We start from the raw sequence: 15,309 nt of genomic DNA on the forward strand, positions 1-15,309 counted from the left end.
AGAGACAGATTTATGTTCCCAAATATACAAACATCTTAGATGTAAAGTCAATGCAAACCTTACATATGAAACCTAGGGGAAAACTTTTGGTCATTATCAAACAAATTGCATTACTACATATATTATTTTTTTCTAGAAATGCTAGCACGGTATTCATTAACTATGCTCTTTTCATTTTCCAACCACATCAGGGTGAAAGGAACATGGAGAAGAGTGGAGCTGCAGGTGGAGCAGGGGACAGAGATGAGCTGGAGGCAGAGTTGAGTTGTACGTGGGGTCGGCGGTAGGCTGGGGCCAGAGTGGAGCTCCTTAGTGCTCCCCTCCCCATGGAGCTAGCCCAGGATCTGCAGCATAGCCCTCAGTTGATTCCTCTGCACCCAGCAGTTTGGCACTCTGCAGTTTGGGCACTTCTACTCGGGCACTACTGCTCTAAGCACTCACAACATTGACACAAAAATGAATAAATGTCTGAAATGAATAGAGTACTTCCACTTATTCTGTACTGTATCAAACCTGTGTGTCACTTAAAAATATATAATATTCAAATGAACATATATTAATAGATGGGCAATCAGGGACTATTTAAACCTACAGTGCTACAAAACTCAGCAGCTGTGTTGCTTTTAGACTGTAGTACTGTATATTTCTAACTGCTAATCTACATATTTGAGAGAGTTTGTTCATCAGTTTCTTCAAGATCTCCTCGTAAATGTTAAGAGCTAGAGCCACCACATTTGGTATGCAGCTTTCTCTTATCATAACTTAAAACAAGGTCAAGTGTGGCTCGGTGAGGAAAATGGGATACGCCTGGAAAGTGATTGTTTCTCATAAAATGGAAAGGGAGGGGGTCTGGCATGAGGGACAGTTATACTGCATAATGACAAGAGGGGGGCAGCAAGGGACCAGAGATGGGGACCAAGACAGCTATCTACTATATAACTGAGTCTGTTTGTGTGTCTGTTTGCCCCGCAGCTGGGGACATGCACCCCTCCCCCAGCTATGCCTGCTGCAGCTGCAGCAGCTGTGGACAGGCACTTCTCACCTAGCCCCAAGCTGCTGTAGCTTGGATAAGAGAATCCAGTGCATATGTCAATGTGGAAAGTTAGTTCTCAAGAGATTTTCACGACAGGTCCTGGAAAATACCATGTGCACAAAAATCAATCCAAAGCTAGTCTACTGCAAAAGAGCAGGAAAAGCCTTTACAGTATGTTTTCCCTTATCACCTGTTGTCCAAATTGTTATGATTATGTTAGGAGAGGACATGGGAGCTACAAAATTTTTCTTATTTCTTCTCCTTTTATAAAAAAAAAGGGGTTGTTGTTTTTTTAAAAACAAAAACAAAAGTTTGTGCCCACTATGTTTTTGAGAATCATTTTCTACATCTGTGCAACTGTTACCAGTCTGCAGACTTGTGGGTGGATTAATGGCTTTCTGCCTAAATAACATTACAAACTACAGCCATCTGCCCGAAAGTAACAATGAAGAGGAAACAATTTTAAATGTCAGGTCAAATTGTTTTCAAAATATATAATGTCAGTGAAGAGGGCACACAAACTTCATACTACATGATCATCAAGAAAAACCAAATTGAATTCCACACCCCTCCAACAATCTTTCCCTTCTCCTATCAGAACAACAAAAGAGAATGAAATCATATTTGTATTTATGGAGCCTGCTTGTAATAAACATGCACTATTAAACAATACACAATGCATTTTCATTATCAATATTCACATAGATAGGTCCTTGACTTCGATCTACTAGAGGTTTTACCTCAGAAAATACAGTTGAGCTATTCATTAGGTTCCACTGGTGCTTCCCTGAGAAGAACTGCACTGGAGTAGAAACAACTCATGAAAAAATGATCCTTTTCATCTACTGATCTTATGTATCTCTTACTTTATTTAGGAGGCTCAAACATCACCCATCAGCACTCTTCTCCACAGTTAACTGTTAACCTCGTCCCTTAGTATTCTACTCCTACCTTCATGGCACCTTTTCCCTGGAGAGCAGAGCACAAGCCCAGTTCCTTGCCTGCAGTATGTGGGTTTATTTTTATTAAAGGCATGAAAACAGGAAGGAATATTCAAGCTCCAGGGAAATTGCTAACACAATCTTTAATTGTATAAACTTTTCAGCCTCCCTGCTAAAGAGACTATATTGACTAGAAAGTCCTAAACCACAGATTCACTGGTATTTTTTTGGTAATTTACCAATCAAGGGGTGTGTGTGTGTGTGTGTGTCGGAGTTGTGGTCATGCAAGTATAACTCCCTCGTGCCATTGTCCCAGGATGGTTGTGAACTGCTGGAATGGGGTTTCCCCAAGGAAATGGGGGGGAATGATGGTGGAGGAGGCTCCCTCCCTGGAAGTATTTTCGGTCCTACCCTCCCCAAGGCCTGCGGGGGGAGGGGACAAGTTGTGTTGCTCCTGGTGTGGTGGTGGAGGGGAAGGAAAGGACTTGGCTCAAGGACCTCCCAAGAGCCCTGGCAACCCTGTGATTCTCCGTCTTCTTCTACAAATGGTGAGGGCCATCAACAGCATCCTGCTGTGCTAGCTCATCATCCTGGGCAACATGGACACCATTGTCACTAGCTTTGATGCCATGGGCTTTCCCAACTGTGGGAGGGAGGGGCTATTGATGGCATCCACATCCCCATCTGGGCTCCCAACCACTGGGCATAGGATTACATCAATCACAAAGGCTAATTTGCCATGGCCCAATTCTCCATGGTCCTGCAGGCTATTGTGCATCACTAAGACCAGTTCACAGATGTTTATGTCAGCTGGTCAGGGAAGGCGCACAATGCCCATGTATTTAGGAACTCCAGCTTCTTCCACAAGCTGCAACCCGGCACTTTCTTCCCCGACCGCACCATCAGGGTCGGGGATGTGGACACGCCAATGTGCATGGTGGGGGACGCAGCATACCCTCTGCTCCCCTGGCTTATGAAACCATATACTGGACACTTGACGAGGCTTGGCAGAGCTCACACGGCTGTGGAGGGCACCATTGGGCATCTCAAGGGGAGGTTTCATTCCCTCCACACCTGCCTTGAGCTCCATGAGCGGAATGTCCCACAGGGGGTGGCTGCGTGTTGCATCCTTATTAATATCTGTGAAAGTAAGAGAGGATGTTCCTGCCCACATGGTGGGCAGAGGCTGAGCAGCTCGCAAAGGCCTTTGAACAGACACACACAGCTCCCATCCATCAGGCCCATCAGGGGGCTGTGTGGATCTGGGAGGCACTGAGAGAGAGTTTCAGCCAAAGCCAGCTGTGAAACTTTCCCCTGGGCCTCACCACAAGGGGCCTCTGTGGTGGCCCAGTGTGCCTTTCCCCCTCCCTCCTTCCAGAGACAATAAAGTCTACCTGTTGTTTTGAAACCAACAACTATAACTGCTTTTATTCAGGGTAAACATAACTGGGAAGGGGCTGGGGAAGGAACTTGGGGAGGAAGAAGGGGAGGAGAGGCTCAGGGATGGAGCTGGGAGAGACGCCTGCTTCGGGCAGTCCCACTGCCTCATGTGCGGACCCCTCAGCAGCCACTTATGGGGGGGGGAATAGGGGGCAAAGGTGGGAGGGCAGAAACAGGAGCGGGAGGAGCAGCAGGAGCTGGGGCAGGAGCGAGAGAAGTAGTCAGGAGCAGAGGCAGAAGCGGACCCCAGGTGCTCAACGGTAGCCGTGAACACCGCACACAGGAACCGGTTCTGCTGCAGCAACTCCTGCCAAGTGGTACACTGGAGAGCCAGGTCCTCCGAGAGCCTGAGGTCCTGCCAGTCCAAGGAGTGCTTCAGGGCATGTAGGCAGGGGACGTGCTCTCACTACAGGTCCTCTTGTGTCCACCTTCCCCTCCAGGTGCCACAGCTTCAGGAGGATGGAACGGGAGGTGTCGCCTGTCGCCCGCTACCCACTCACAAATGGTCCAGCTGTGAAGAACCCTCACCCCTGGGCCAACACCAAACAGTCTCGGGTCAGATAAAGGTGATGTGCTTCGAGCAAGGCCACTTGAGGCCTGGCAGGGACACCAATGTTCCTGGGGGGAGCCTCAATAGACCCACACCCTGGGGGACAAGCAGGCATGGGAAGGTGGTGGCCAGGCCAGTAGCCTGCGGGTGGGAGAAGGGAGGTGACAGGGCAGCTCAGCTACCCTCCGTGCTGTGCGCATACTGGATCTGGCAGTGGCAGCGTCCCATACAGCGAGAGGACTCCTATCCCTGCCCACTGTTGGGGTGGGGGGCGGACAGGGTGTTTGGGGGGAAGGTGTGTGTCAGTGGCAGATGCTACTTCCTAGGGAGGGTGCTGCAGGGGTTCCCTTAATTTCCTTCCCGCCCCCACCAGGTTCCCATGCAAAGGCTTGGTGTCCTCCGCCTCACCACGCTGTTCCTGGGAGCAGGTGCTGCCCCAGGAGTGCAGGCAGATCCATGTGGCATGCTCGGCACTGCTGTGCATGTTCATGACCGCACTCCCCACCCCAGCAGAGGGGGAGTCGCACCCCAGGGTCGGGCATAAGGCAGGCCTGTGCAGACACCCTGTGAGCAGAAGCACAAGGGTCCTCTGTGGCTGGCTCCTGAGGATGTGCGCTTCATGTGCATCCACGTGCATGGGCTGCTGTGTGATCCGCAAGCAAAGAAGGCTGAGCGAGAAGCACCAGCAGTCCCTGGCCGCCTGCCACCTCCTCCCGTGTGTGTGCGTGCGTAGGGAAAAGGAGGGCACTCACCTGATGAGCCTTCCCCTGCCTCGGATGGTGCCTAGGATGTGTCCTGAGAAGGAGTCACCCACTCCAGGACAGGGCTGATGGTCCTTGAGACGGTGCTGGCCTGGCCCACCACCACCTCCTCTTCCTGTTCTTCCTCTACGTCCCTCAGGGTATGCCACAACGGGTCCTGCATCCTCAACGGGTGGGGACTGGCCCCCCTCCAAGGATGTGATGGAGCTGCTCAAAATAGGGGCAGATCTGAGGTGCTGCTCTGGAGCGGGAGCTGCCCTCCTTAGCTCTGGGGTATGCCTGCCTCAGCTCCTTAATCTTCATAAGCACTTGCTCCTGCATGTGCATGTGACTCCTCTGGGCAAGGCTTGCAGACATCCACCCATAAATGTCTGCATTCCATTGTCTGGTGCAGAGATTCTGTTGATTCTCCTCATCACCCCAGATCTCCAGGAGAACCAGGATCTCTGCACCAGACCAAGATGGGGCTTGCCTCTTCTGTCTCCAGCCAGGGACTTGAGAGCTGCCCGGAGCTGTGGTGGCAACTGCTGGGGTCTTGGCTTGGGCAATGGGCTCAGACATCACAGCAGGGAGTGAGGATGGTGCTGCTGTGGGTGGCACCAGGCTTGCACGGTCTGCTCTGAGCCACAAGCCCTCTGCCTGCAACTTTAAGGACTGCAGGGGAAGGAGAACTATAGAGCTTTGGGGACTGTGGACAGAGCATCCAGCAGGGCACTGTGGGATTCCATGGGGGCCCCTTATTTTGAAATAGCTGTCTCCATATTCACTAATTCAAAATAGCTATTTCGAAATAGGTATTATTCCTCATAATTTGAAGGTTACAGATTTTGAAATAAGCTGCCCATTATTTCAAATTTATTTCAAAATAATGGGCTTGCTGTGGGGATGCTCACTTTGTTGTTTCGAAATAACGCTGCAGAGTAGACATGCCCTAAGGTGCCACAGAACTACTCTTTGTTTTTAAAGTTACAGACTAACACAGCTACCCCATCTGAGACTTTTTAATGGGGCAGATGTCCACAAGCTATGCCAGTTTCTGATAATGCAGTTTACTGTTGTACTTACACATTTCGTATGCCTCTCCATGGTAGATACTGGTTTTCCATAGTGCACAGATGGTATTTTCCGAGGCCTTTATCAAAGCGTATGGCTACTGTCTGAAATACAGGTTGAACCTGTCTAATTCCCCCCCCCCCCCCCCCCCCGTGTTCAAGATAGCAGAGCCTAGTGGCTAAAGAGTCAATGTACACTACAGCCCAGCGGCCAAAGTGTCAATATAATTCCTGTGCAGTCAGGGTAGCACAGCCTACTGGCTACAGAGCCAATATATGACACAGCTTAGCAACCAAAGTGTCAATACAATTTTCCTATGGTCAGGGTAGATCAGTCTAGTAGCCAGCAACAAGAACAATGTGGCCAAAGTTCCCCGCGTAGGGTAGGTGAAGAAAGGCTAGGGCCTGGCCCCTCCATCTCTGCTGGGTCACAGCCTAGGGCCTTGTCAGCAGTGGAGCAGTCCACTGATAGCTTGGCGGGGAATCTTACTGCAATATGCCGACGTCTCAGGGAACAATTCCCCATCCTGGGCTGCATCCCATCAGTGTCTTTGGGGTAGACCTCTCCTCTTCTCCCCTCTTGACTGGATGTTTCATATGCAGCCTCCTGCTGGCTGGCCTCTGTGGCATGGTCCTCTTCAGCAACAGCAGCGCCTTCCTCAGCGGCAGTCAGCCCAGAGTGAGCGGCTCCACAGGCTTGTATAGCTTGCCTCCATTTGGCGTGTGCCCAGCAGGGCTGTGGGAGTGGGGCCTCCTCAGCCAGGTGAGCTAAGTTAACTCCCTCTCAGCCCTATTGCAGGATTAATACACCTCATCACAGGCAGGTTAAAACAAACAGCTAAGATTTAGTCCCTATTCAAAGCAAGTAAGGTGCCAAATAAAAAGGAAGCTGCTGATGAGTAAAGTCTTATTTTTCCACAAGAGCCTAGTCTTAGATTTGCTGAAATAAGTTTATGTAAAAAGGGCAAGTTGTTATAAATGACCAGCTATGGGTTTTAAAATAATTGGTGTTAATACCCTTCTTTGCTTCTTAATACTATATAAAGAAGAAATGAAAGGGTTTTCTGGAATTTGGTTATTCTGTTTGATTGACTTTAGAAAGATCAGTAATTATTAAATTTAGCCTTCTCAGGTTTTCCTGGAGGAATTCCTATGGGTTTTAGAGCATGTGTATTATGAGCTCTTGCACCTCCATTAACAAAGATGTATACTTGCCAAAATGTCTGTTAAACACTGAATTTAAATAAATGCTATACAAAAAAAACAAAAATCAAACACCTCTAAGAAAGACCTAAAACACTCTTTCCCTCACAACTGCTCAGCTTTTAGTTCCTTGACTCCTATGGTATCATAATTTTGTGACATTACCGGCCACTGCAAACTCTCCCAGTGCAGGCAGAAACTGAAAATTAGTTTTATAAAAGAAAAAAGACAGGAGGCTGAGGCAATGTTACATACAGACTTTCAGACCACAAACAGGAGCAAAAGATTTTATTGGGGGGGGGAGGGGAGCACAGATGGGAAATGAGAGATTTGTCCTAGATATGGGGGGAACATTTTGGGAATAGTATCAGAAATATTAAGAACCTTCTTTTTTTGACTCAGCCTCAACTTTTAATAGTAACCTCCATGCTGTTTCCCATCTCCTCCCAGATTACATTCCCCTCTAAGTTTCTCTACTGATTACAGAGCTGCTTAAACCATAGAGCTAATAGTAACTTTTATAACCCTTTGATGACATTTTCTATTCTTATAAGCAAACCTATAAAAACAGTTAATTGTTTTTGCTCTTATGATACACTAGCCTCTGCTGCACAGTTTAAACAAAGATTGACTATTTATTGTAAGAAACAGACCTTCCCTACCCATTCATGTAATCAAATTAACCTTTACATAAATGTCCATGGGACTGGTAAAGGATATTAGAAAAATTCAGAAAGATCTTTTACAAATTGCACATACTTAAGACGACAAACTTGATTCTGAATGTTTTTGTCACGTAGTTCAAAAGGGACAGGTTCACAAAACTATTCTGTCTATAATGTTGAGAAACAAAAGAAAATAGGGTAATTTTTAACCAGGTTGGGCAGTGCAAATCACAAAGTCTGCATTCAAAAATAATATGAATGTTCCAACATCTTCCAATAGAACAAAAGCAGGAAGAGCATTTAGCTCCTCGTGTATACACTCAGTGGCTGCCAGTTAAGTGAAGTGAGAGTTGTTATTCTGACTAGATTCTTAAACCATACTCATACTGCAGTATTGAGTGCATTTAGCGACAAGTCTGTCGCATGTGGTTCCCTCCCTCTTTCATCCGCTTCTTAGTAGGGTTGCCAGATGGTTGAAACAAAAATACCAAGCCCCCTTCCCCCCCCCCAAAAAAACAGAAAAAATTCTGTTGAAGGGGGAAAAAAGGTGGGGGGAGACCAAAGTTGTTGAGGGGAAAAAAAAAAAAAGACACCAAGACCATTTTGTGCCGGCAGCCTTGCAGAACCAGGTAAGCATGGGGGCTGGGGGTGTTGTGAGCCGGGGGAGGGGGCTCAAGGAGGACGGGAGGCAAGTTGTTTCTCAGTTTAAATCTCTGTGGTAATCACAGGGATAGGATCACTGCTAGGGTTACCAGATAGTCATTAAAAAAAAATACCAGCCACACTTCATGGGGGGAGGAGGGGAAGGACCGGCCAGGAGGGGAGCTGTGCTGGCTGGGAAGGGGGTGGTGGTAAGAAACAGAGCTAATGCGGTGGGGGGCAACGGGGCTGGCCAGGGGAGATGGGGGGGCCGATGGGAAGCAGGGCTGGTCATGCGGGGAGGAGGGTGTCGGACAGAACAGGGCTGGCTGCAGGATCATAGAATCATAGAATACTAGAACTGGAAGGGACCTCGAGAGGTCATTGAGTCTAGTCCCCTGCCCCCATAGCAGGACCAAATACTGTCGAGACCATCCCTGATAGACATTTATCTAACCTACTCTTAAATGTCTCCAGAGATGGAGATTCCACAACCTCCCCAGGCAATTTATTCCAGTGTTTAACCATCCTGACAGTTAGGAACTTTTCCCTAATGTCCAACCTAAACCTCTCTTGCTGCAGTTTAAGCCCATTGCTTCTTGTTCTAGCCTCAGAGGCCAAGATAAACAAGTTTTCTCCCTCCTCCTTATGACACCCTTTTAGATACCTGAAAACGGCTATCCCCCCTCAATCTTCTCTTTTCTAATCTAAACAAACCCAGTTCTTTCAGTCTTCCTTCATAGGTCATGTTCTCTAGACCTTTTAATCATTCTTGTTGCTCTTCTCTGGACCCTCTCCAATTTCTCCACATCTTTCCTTAAATGCGATATCGGGGAGGGAGGGAAGGAGGCAGAGCTGGCCGGGAGAACTTAGAAGGAGGGGAGAACTGGCCGCCAGAAGCAAGACTGGCAGGGGGGTGCAGCAGGGCTGGTCGGGGAAGATCTGGAGCAGGAACCGGCCACCAGGATGCAGAGCTGGTGGAGGGGGCAGGGGAGCAAATCAGCTGGTGGGAAGCAGAACTGACCCGGGCTGTGCAGATCTCAGGGCACTCCCATCCCGCGTGAGTCAGTTGGGCTGCAGCTCCACCACGTGCTTGACCAGCATGCAGGAGCATGGACTAGGCTGCCCCTCCTCTTCCTTCCACGCAACCAGGGCTCCCAGCACCAATCGCACCCTGCCTCCCAGTCACTTCCCCGCCCCCGCCAAGCTTCCCTCCAGCACCCAGCCGGAAAGCCAGGAAATATCAGATATTGCACGTCTGGTTCTGGATTTTTTGTATCCGACAGAGGGCCCAAAAACTGGACTGTCCGGTAGAAAACCAGACACCTGGCAACCCTACTTCTTTGGGGGCAAAAATTGTGCTCACACTATACTGTTTTGGCAGGTGTTTTTTTTTTTTTTTTTTAATGTTCATCCTGCTCTGTTTATATTAAAGAAGGTACTCAAAGAAATGTACCTTGCACTTGGATTGGAATATAGTGAGTCTGTGATGGTCTCATTCCTGTGGGAATTTGTCCCATAGGTTTGGGCCAGCATCTGAGAAAGCTCTCTGAGCATTAAGGTAGCATATGGTGTTGGCTCGCAGAAGGATACAAAATTGAATATATGTTATACCTGGCTACAATCATAAGCAACGATATGAACAGACTATCATGATCAAGACTCAGATAGACTTTGTCCCATATTACACAGTGCCTAGCACAATGATTAAAACTATATTCCTCAGCATTGTCATTTATTCTAAACAACTAGGCAAGATCAGCCCATACTCAGAATTTCCAACACCAAGCATTCAAAAATCATTACTCTGGACTCCAAAAACAAATTACTGAAAAAAATCATATTACTTAGGAAAAAAAATATTTGTCTGCTATTGCCTGTAGGTTACACTGCATACCTATTTTCAAATTTTCCTCTGCAATCTTGGGGGCTAATAAACCGCCTTTTTTAAAATGAAAGCTGATCTGACTCAAACAACACCTATATAATGCAACTTGCAATCAAATAGAAATACTATATATTTGGATGTTTAGTGCACAAGGATCTGCTTCATGAATGGCAAATCAAATATCAGCATCACTGACTATATTAGTGACCAGTGTTCTCACACTCATTAAAATTTAGAAGGATAATAAATACAAACAGGTAGTAGTTAGCCACAGTCCTGTACCTCACATCACTGCTCTGAATAATGCTGCTATCTTCATGAAATTTTCCAACAGATATGGAAAGATAATGGGACAGGAGACATGTGCAAAGACAAACATCTGTAAACCCTCCTTTACATACCCGCTTCTCTCTCTTGCGCTGGCATTATTTTAGACAAATATATTCTAATTAATTTAAATTCATTTGGTGCTCTCACAAAATCATCCTTCAGTGAGTCTAAAGTAGAATGTCCCAAGAGCCTTTGATTTCCCCTCTGCATGCAGAGACATGTGCTTAATTAAAACTTTCTATTAAAGCACCATTAGCTACACTCACAAAGTATACCAAGTTGTACTTAGACTTTCTACCAGAAAACCAGCAGTGCTGACTCTTCCCTTAAGTTAATGAAAGGTAGTTTAAAATATCAATGAAAAGGAGGATTTATGACCATACAGTATATAAATATACAGCAACAATATAAAATATTGCTACCATCTTCAGTTGGCACAATACAATCACAGATGCAGTCTCTTGTTTGCTTCTGACTGACTACTTATACTACTGAATACTTATTGGTGACACTACATCAGTTATCTTCTAGATCATCATAATAAAGTAAATCACCAAATCTGAGCCTTGAAAAGGTATTAGGGAACTGCATGAGCAAATCCCATTATTAAACAAGATGTGTGCAGACTGCTCCAATTCACCACTTTCAGGCTCATACATCCAAAAAAAAAAAAAAAAAAAAAAAAAAAAAAAAAAAGTTACTGGATGTAGATATTCTAAAAAGCAGGCTCTTTTTTGGCCAGGCCTTGTGCATATAGCCTTCCTAGCCAAGATTACCTTCCCCCTCAAACCAAAAATCCTGACTTAAGATCAGTAAAAAGCAGGAGTAAAAAACCAGACAGGTAAGGGTCATGCAAAGTTTGCGCCTGCCAAGAGCAATCTCACCCCTTCCACTTCCCCCTCAGTCCTGTCACTAGGTAGACAGAATCTGTTAAGCCTATCACAGAGAAACGCGGGAAATCTCTTGCTCTCTCTATAAAACAGCTTCCCCTCCTGCATCCAGTTGAGGGTTCCTGAAAATTCGGAAGGCAGAACGCGAGCCAGGTCTGAGGGCTGATCACCCGAGGGCCCCCTCCCGCTCACCGAATCAACTGACTCTTCTGCAGAGCATAACGAATAAGCTGTTGTCTCTGTTGTTCCTTGTGTGTCTGATAAGTGAGAGTATTGCTGTGTAAAGTTAGTTAAAGGTTTGTTAAATAATAGATTTAGGAGTAAGTTAGTTAGAAGTTTGTTAAATAGTACTGTTAGGAGTTTAGATAGATGTTAGACCTTATGAGTGAAATTAATGTAAATATAACTGTTAAAAATCCCTGGGCTGTTGTTGATAATTACTGGGACTTGGAAAAACCTCAGGGTATTTTCCTCTATTGCACTGCATTTTGTTTGCTGTTCCTGCTAATAGTTATTTGGCGCTCACGCCTATAAAAACTGTTAAATAGAAAGTTATAGTTAAAAGCATTTTAATATAAGTTAAAAGATACTCAGTACAAGTTTGCCTGTTTCTGCATCTCCCTGGGGCTGGCCACATTCCCGAACCCTCTACTTTACATCATAACAAAAAAATCCCAACAAACTGATTTTTTTGGTAACTCTCTAATATCTGTTGATGTAAAGGTTCAAAAAAAATTAAAGATTCTGTAATAATTTGTGGGCTAGGATTAAAAAGAACTTGAAAAAATGAAGACTACTAAAATATGGACTGCAAGAAATGTTTGAAAAGCTTTCAGAATACTACAATGCATTTGCACTGCCTTGAGGAAACTACTCAGAACAGCAGAAAAATACCTAGTGAGCAAGTTACTAGACCTCCCAATAAGGAAACACCTCCTTTTGGCCAAAGATGAAGTGCTGTTATTTCTATATCTGAAAGAGAAGGTTTCATAGCATGGATCATCTTGACAGTCTCAGTAAAGTTCAATAATTGTGGCAGACATCTTGTGGGACCAGCAGATCTTCAAGACTGTGTATTAAGAAAAACATATCTAATTAGTTTTCAGATATTTGAGACCAAAATCTGAGAAGAACAACAGGTCTAGTAATATTAGAGCCATATCTAAATCAGAGCGATCTCTTAGCATACTAAAGATTCAAAATATGAATCTTCACTGCAGATCCAGTGCAGCAAAGAATTTAAGCCCATGTTTAAATCCATTCCTATTTAGCAAAGCACTTAGGGTGTGTCTAAACTACATGGATCCTTCAATGGAGCCATGTAGATTAGGCTGATCAGCAGAGGGAAATGAAGCCACAATTTAAATAATCGCGGCATCATTTAAATTTAAATGGCTGCCGCGCTGAGCCGACAAACAGCTAATCAGCTGTTTGTCAGCTCAGCATGCTAGTCTGGAAGCTCCCGCGCCGACCTGAAAGCCCTTTATCGACCTCCCCATTATGCCTCGTAGGATGAGGTTTACCAGGGAGGTCGATAAAGGGCTTTCATGCTGACAGGGGAGCGTCCAGACTGCCCCCATCTGCCGACAAACAACTGATTGGCAGGGTGGGGCAACAATTTAAATTTAAATGAAGCCGCGATTATTTAAATCGCAGCTTCATTTCCCTTTGCCGAACAAACAAATCTACATGGCTCCGTCGACAGAGCCATGTAGTCTAGACGTACCCGTGGGTACATGTTTAAGTGCTTTTCTTGATAAGGATGCACTTGCTCAGTGAGGACCTGAGTACTCGTAGCTCTCACTGATTTCAGCACATCTCAAATCTTACCAATTAAGCACTTTTCATCTCTCTTCCAAATTGTGCTAAGCAAAAGAAAAATGGTGAATTTATTCTGTTACCATAGTATATGTAGATGTACATAGTATCTACAGTAAAAGCAGTCACTAATAGCAAAATCCTGGCTTGGCAAAATCCCTATTGACTTCAAACAGGTGCAGAATGTTGACGAAATACCAATAGTTTGGCCAAATATATACAAACAAGTTGCCACCTGGAACTTTTCTATTATTATTCCATAAATAGATCTGGTGGATATCACTGGGATTATGCCAGGGTCTTGTACTTTAACATCTCATTTATTTAAGTACAGCAAAGATGAATCAAAAGAAATTTTGCTTTCAGAAGGGCAAAGCTGTCTTGCCATTCCCTGGCAATCTATCATGATAACAACAGAGGCCTCTAAGGCTATGTCTAGACTACAATGATCTATCAGAAAAAGGTATGCAAAATGCACTCCGCAATTTGCATACCTTTTTCTGATAGTTTTTTCGGAAGAGACTTTTCTGAAATTTGGTCCATCCACACTGGGCCAAATTTTGGAAAATCATCCTCTTTCGGAAGAGCCCTTCTCTCTCATGGAAGGAAGAAAACAGGGATTCGAAAAGAGTGTGTCTGCTCTTCCCCCCCCCCCCCAAAAAAAAAAAAAAAAAAAAAAAAAAAAGCAGAAGAGCAAATGCGTTCCCTGGACATGGCAGAGTTTTTCCAGGATACCTCTGGTATCCCGGAAAACCCGCGTAGTCTAGACATGGCCTAAAAAGCCCTCAATCACAGAGGGCACCAAATTACCCTCCTGGAGAATCATCACCTACACCTTGACATTTGATATTTTGGCCAGAATAGTGATGAAGCTGACTTTATCAGGGGAGGTTTAGATTGGACATTAGGAAAAAATTCCTAACTGTCAGAGTGGTCAAATATTGGAATAAATTGCCAAGGGAGGTGGTGGAATCTCCCTCTCTGGAGATATTTAAGAACAGGTTGGATAGACATCTGTCAGGGATGGTGTAGACGGAGCTTGGTCCTGCCTTGAGGGCGGGGGGCTGGACTCGATGACCTCTTGAGGTCCCTTCCAGTCCTATTATTCTATGATTTACATGCAGGGAAAGGGGCATTGCATTGTCACTTAGCCAAGAAAATGTCAGGGTGATGATGATGATAGACAATGATAGGCTAAACCAGGTTTATGGTGGCATATGCAGGATTTATTCACAAGTGTCTCAGACCACTTGCTTTAAAGAGTTTGGAAGAAACTTTCCCCAAAACTCTTACCAAACAGTCACTTTTTATCAAAACATTGAAAGCATATCTTCAAATTTAAAAATGCATCCTGGTTAACATTGTGAAAGTCTCTGATAAACAGACAGTGTTTTCTTTTAAACAATAAGACCTGATAGTCTCATAACTCCTCGTTAGTTTTTTCCCCTCTTCTTCATTCCCATCCTCATAGTTCTGACCTGCATATTATCTATTGGAACTGAATTTAAGAATTGAGAGGATAAGGTGTGGGGAAGTGAATAGGAAAGAGGGAAAAATGCAAAATGGAGAAGCCAGATATGGTGAAAAATGAGGAGTAAGGGAGTACAAGAGAGGTAAGGGAATGCAAAAGACAGATTTAAAAGTGAAATGTGAGCAAACTTAATGCTGCCAGAAATTAGACCTATTGTAAGTCAGAGAGAGCTTCTGCTTGGCTTCAAAAATTAGTCTAGAGAATCTAATCTAGATTTCACACAAAAAACTAAATTAAAATAATGTTATTACAGTTGGAGAGCTAGGCACTCAAAGGTTAGGAAATTCCAGAATTAAGGTTGCGTATTAAATCTTATATCAGCCTCTTGGTGCATATACATTATCACAGTCTTTTAATTACACAATCAGATAATCTCCCCCCCCCCCCCCGAGGACTCCAATCTCAATCAAAGAGCATCTTTGTTTTGTTTTCTGCTCATCATCACACAATTTGCCCGTGGGATTCACAGATATCTGCTGACATCAGAGGAATGGGGAAACTCAGAACCTTGGATTCCGCTCCAGGAGCAGGGGAGAATGTGCTCTAATGGGAACACACTCTTATGCCC

The 15,309-nt window shown here is 45.1% G+C and overlaps 1 long non-coding RNA gene across 2 annotated transcripts in view; it reads right to left on the reverse strand.

Moving 5' to 3' along the window:
* Nucleotides 1–11,172: 11,172 nt before the first annotated feature.
* The window catches only part of LOC112544066 (uncharacterized), an 81,278-nt gene continuing 77,141 nt past the window's right edge, over nt 11,173–15,309 (reverse strand). For both annotated transcript variants that reach the window (XR_012901269.1, XR_012901271.1), the window contains exon 3: nt 11,173–12,461. This is a non-coding gene — a long non-coding RNA (uncharacterized LOC112544066). The remainder of the gene's footprint in view (nt 12,462–15,309) is intronic.

Source organism: Pelodiscus sinensis, chromosome 2, assembly GCF_049634645.1.
Source record: "Pelodiscus sinensis isolate JC-2024 chromosome 2, ASM4963464v1, whole genome shotgun sequence".
Lineage (NCBI taxonomy): Eukaryota > Metazoa > Chordata > Testudines > Trionychidae > Pelodiscus > Pelodiscus sinensis.